The sequence below is a fragment of the Thunnus albacares genome, chromosome 1 (assembly GCF_914725855.1).
Source record: "Thunnus albacares chromosome 1, fThuAlb1.1, whole genome shotgun sequence".
Taxonomy (NCBI): Eukaryota; Metazoa; Chordata; class Actinopteri; order Scombriformes; family Scombridae; genus Thunnus; species Thunnus albacares.
In genome coordinates, this window is record NC_058106.1 from 25,329,607 (window position 1) to 25,335,119 (window position 5,513).

Here is a 5,513-nt window from a genome sequence, read left to right on the forward strand (position 1 = left end):
GTAAAGTACACATATTGTAACAAACCATTGTGCAGTCTTACATCACCACTGTTAGTGTTTGCTAACTATCTGAACACAGTTAAGTGTTTGTGTTACCAAGCAGTGAAATCATTGCATTCCTTGAATCATTAACATAGTTCTCAGAATTGCACTCAACTGAAACAGCAATGCACATCATAATGAATATGATGTATTAATGACCTTTTTTGAGCCTCTAAACCTCACAACAAAACAAACATCTTCTTTCACAAATCACTTCCCCAGAGCAGCACTCTGGTATAGCCACTAAAACACTATTTAAAGCCACAATCTATCATTAGAAAGCCCAGCTATGCTCTTGAATTGTGACACTCTGACTGCTGCTGACGTATTATTCGGTTTTACAATCTCAATAACAGTTTTGTTATTGTCATAATAGATTTCAGCTTTATTTTGTTTTATTTCCTCTTCAATTACACCAAGTGATATTAGCAGGGGGGTTAATGTTTTTATGTGTGTGTGTGAGTTTGTGTCCAAGTGCGGTGTAAAATTCAATCGCTGTGCTGGAGAGCAGGTAAGATGCAGGAAATGAAAGCAATAATAAATTCTAGTCAGAACCTTGCTCTCCCTAAAAGACTTAGTTAAGGGCAGCCTGACATACTGTAAGCCTGTTTCATCTTACAAAGTGAAATTCCAGTAATAAGAAAAGATATATAAACCTGCATCCAATGGGCTTTTTGTTCTGCTATCCTGTTTCTTGTAGCAAGATGCAGCATTGCAACATACTTTTTTTTATGTGGCATTTTTGCCTTTATTGGATAGTGAGTGGCAGACAGGAAACAAGGGGAGAGAGAGATGCGCATGACATGCAACAAAGTTCCCTGGCTGGAACTGAACCAGGGACATTGCAGTAATGTGGCATGCGCAGTAACCATTCAGCTACCAGGGTGCTCCACACAAAATCAAAAATAATAAAAACAATCACAAAAGCATCAGCCTGGTTTTATTTAAAGGAACAGCCTCATATCTTATAGCTGTCTGCAGCTGTGTCCCCTGAGTATGGAGTTTCCAAATCACACTGGGACAATAAAAGTTATTAGAAGAATTAAGCTGTCAAGAATAATCCAAACTTTTGAAACAGCAGCCATACAGGCTCAAGTAAAGGCTGCTTTCACAACCAGCTCTGTGCAAGTGGCAGTTAAAAACATATGATTTAACTAACATGATTTCTTAGTGGACAACAAAATGTTGGAAGTACAATATTGTTTTTGGTATATAATATGATGATAAGTTTCATGTCAACAATATACATCTTCAAATTTGCAGTTGCTATCAGCCAAGAGACGGACAAAACCCAGGTGTAGCTGCAGACAAAGAGATTCAAATCTGTGATCCTTCAGTGATCAAGTTAGCCGCCTTCTTCAAGTAATTCTTCAGTAAATCTGACCATAAAGCTCTTCCCCCTCTGTTTACTTGTGTGTAGTTTTATTGGGTAGAGAGAGGGTGTAAATGTCGTCAGTCTCCGCTGAGCTGCTCTCAGCACCCAGCGGCAGACCGGAGATTGGTGCAGCTCCCAGTAACAAAGCTGAGCCTTGCACTGTGCCGGTAAACCAAAAGGTAAAAGGCAGCCAGCATCAATCAGCTGCAGGGAACAGAGAGGAAGAGAGGGAGCATCCTCCTCCCCTGGTGTGACTGCAGCAGGCTTCCTTGCACAAGAAGTGCAATCCCCCCCTCCCTCCCTCCCTCTCAGGGCTGTCTGAAAGGGCAAGACATGAAGGAAACCGATTAAAAGTCCATCACTGTGTGAGAGACTGTTACTAAGGTCACTTTAAGCCAGTTCATGAATAGCAATCTTCATACGTTTTGTTCTTTGCACTCTGTTTCAACAAAACCGTATCTCCTCTTGGCATCTGATATTGGAGGAAGTGGCACATTTACAGGTTTGTTCTCATAAAATCAAAGTTTGTTCCCTTTAATCTAATATATAAAAGGCAGCAAAGCGTCCGTTTGGACACAGATTTGGCCTTTTTAGGATTCACTTGTCTCTTTTATATTATAAAAGTGCAGATTGCCAGACCTCCTGTCTGTCTGTAAGTGTGATAAACTGAATTTTCCTTCATGTGCTGCATCACCTTATTTATCTCTTGTACATAAACTACAGGCCAAAACATGACATTTAGTCATAATCACAGTTGAAATCAGGGTTGTAATAACAGACCTCAGGTTGTCCTGCCTGTCTGGCTGTCTGTTTAGCTGATGTCTCTGTCACTGCCTGTCTGCTTGTGCTCTGGACAGTGTTTCAGCAGAGATGTTCCACTGAAAGGACACTTGCCAGATATCTGCAAGGAACAGACACGCCCACGTCTTCCTCGTTGCTTCCTGTGTTGTCTAGATAGGCAGACGAATGGGAAGTCGAAAATACGGTATTTAGCGGATGATTGACAGGTAAACAGAAGCAGATTTGTAACTGTCAACTATTTCCTCATTTCACAATGCTTTCCGTTAGATTGCATAAAAAAAAACCCTACTGCTCAATTGTCACAGTTTGTCAGCATTTTAGTGTCAAGCTGCATTAGAGAAGCGCTAGCTGCCTGCTGTATAGTTAGAAACATGTATCAAGATAGTTTAGGAGTTACTGCATTTCAAGAAGAGTAGCTGAACTGCTTTTCAAAGATACATATGAGCAAACTGCTGAGAGAATGACTTTCTCTAAAACCTTGGAGAAAAAGGACAGTTTAGAAAAAGGCGTACATTTGGAAAAATTAAAAACAGCAGGAAAGAGTCCATAGACAGGGCACTATTAACTGCAGTATAATAATTAACTATGTGTCCAACTGAGCTTCAACTTGAGAGTATCTCTGAATTTCTCCCATTTAAAAATAAATGAAGTCTTGAGGTGGTTTCCTATACCCAAAGGAAGCGATGGGAGCTTTTAGTATTTTGCAAAGACAAAGGTCGTAATTTTCCACCAAGCAGCTCTGCAATCATGTCAACAAGAAAAACAGCTACAGTAGTTCTTAGAAAATTGTCCTGATGATGCTCAAGATGGACAAACATAGCCGACAGAGCTCTCCCATTATGCATCTAAAGGCCACTTATTCCCATTTACACCCGTCAGTTTGACAGATTTAAAACATCCGTCTGGCAGCCTCTTTGCTGATGCCCAAACACATTAATCATCGTTGTTCAATAGATGTCAGCTTGTTTGTGGTCCAGATGTTTTGTAGCACATACATATATACATACACACACACACACATATACACATATTATATATATATGCTCTGGTAAGCTAAATTTTACAGCTCTGAAAATGCTAAATGAATATAGAGATATGTTCTACTGTAGTCTAGATTTGACTGATCATTGACAAAAACGTTACATTTTGATGCACAAATGAAGTATAAAAAGACAATCTCTTATCTACACAACAGGAATGTCTGACATCACTGCTCTGTAACCTTCTTCTAAACAGTTGATGTGGTTAATCTTTGAACTCTGAAGCTGAATTGGAAGTAACTAATGTCTCTACATGTGTAGCTTGCCCCTTTTGTTTGACCCTCTGCTATTTCCGCTGTACTGTACTTATGGTATTTAAATGGGTCAAGCTAGAGTCACAAGAGTCATCCTAAACAGATGGAGCATGTCAGAAACTGAAAAATGTCTCTACTTGTGCCTTTGGGGAACTGAATTCTCGTCAAAATTGACCAGGTCACAGTAAACCGTAAAAAACATTTCCATCCATCAGGCCAAGAGCGCTGGATGACCAATGTGTGACATCTCAATTTGACTGTCTCCGTCCGCAGAGAGCTCAGTGTTCCGAGTATCAATAAAATGATTTCTCCAAGGGTAAAAAACCTCTGTGTAGTCACTGCCACAATGACCTAAATAACATCTTTGTAATGCTTTTCTCGAGGCTTCCTCACTTCAGATGTTTCCCAGTCATCCGAGTTGTAGTGTGGCATAAAGACAAAAGGCTGTCTGTTCATAACTGCTGGAAGAGAGCCAGTGAGATCTTTGTTGTTGCAATAGTGTGATTTGCATTGCTTCATCTTCCTCATATGGATGAAATATTGCCCTTAACATCACCTTTTTGTTGCTCCTGCACTGCTTACTCACACATATAATTTTCCTCATTAGTCAAACTAATTTCTTTAATGTTGGCGGCCAAACCTCACACACCCCATATTTCACTACAATAAGTATTGGTCCACAGTGAGCTCAAAACCGCAGTGCTATTTTCACCATATGATACTTCCCCATTTAGGGGAAGGCCTGCGGACAGAAAACTATCTCTTCCTTTTTGTCGCTATAACCTTGCTTCACCCATTTCCTGTAAAGGGTCAGTTTGTCCAAACTAACAATAGAACATTTGACTTAACCCAAAGGAACGGTGGTAAATGAAATTTCTTGTGTGCTCCTAAAAGTATTGAAGACCTAAATGTAGAAAAACTCAAATAAATTTCATGTTTATTCAGGATAATCCACAGATGGCTACTCAACAGCCACTCAACCATGAACACTGTTAATAGGGGCCATTTCTTTAGTGTACAAATACTGAGGAAATGGGCTTAAATTGGAATTTGTTATGTATAAATTGAGAAGAATCTTTTCTGCAGTGACTTGTGTCAGATTTAAATCTTTAAATTAAGTTTTATGGACATACAGATGAAGCAGAAACAGTTCCTTTATTTTCATAGAGGGGAAATATCCATAGCCTGCAGAAAACAGCTGCAGTTTATAAAAATAGATCCCTCCCATAACTGCTGCAGTTATATCTGGGCTATATTCACTAGCAAAACCATATATATAGGGACATTTCTTGATAAAACACTCTATTTAACCAAACACTGCTATTTTACTAGTATTATTTACTAGTATTTTAAACTACACAAGTATTTGGACAAAGATATTTAATAGTGGAGGTTCATTGGCACAGACAAAGAATCATATGATGACTAGTTTTCAATCCGAGAAACTTTTTTTTTAAATTTCACAGCAAAACAACAAATAATAAATGTACTTATAATTTAACAGGCTTAGTTGTAGTTTAATTTAGCAAATTTGTCCAGCTTTAGGTCTCCTGAGAAAAAAATATTTAAATGTATTTCCATTATACAAATGATTGGAAGAGTAACTGAAACAAACACATTGCAGTTTAAAGGTCTTTGGCAAATTACAGTGGGCAGAAGATTTGATCATTTCTTTGAGGTGTCATAATAAATGGGACAGAAAAGCAGACCATGTGTAAAACATGCTGCATTAAACTGTTAGACTTATATTAATTCTATTATATTAGTATAAGCTGGCAATATGAAAACAAGAGTTGATGCTCTGTCCCAGTACTTGCACTTCAGTGTCATAAAATAATAAAATGGAAATCAAAACATTTAAGAAATGTCACTGTTCAAATTTCAAATAATTTGGGCATATTCAAATATAACAGTATGGAACTGAAAAGGCTTGTTTTTACTATGAGACCGATGATGCCACCATGTGGTACACAAATGAACAACAATTAAAACCCTTATGAA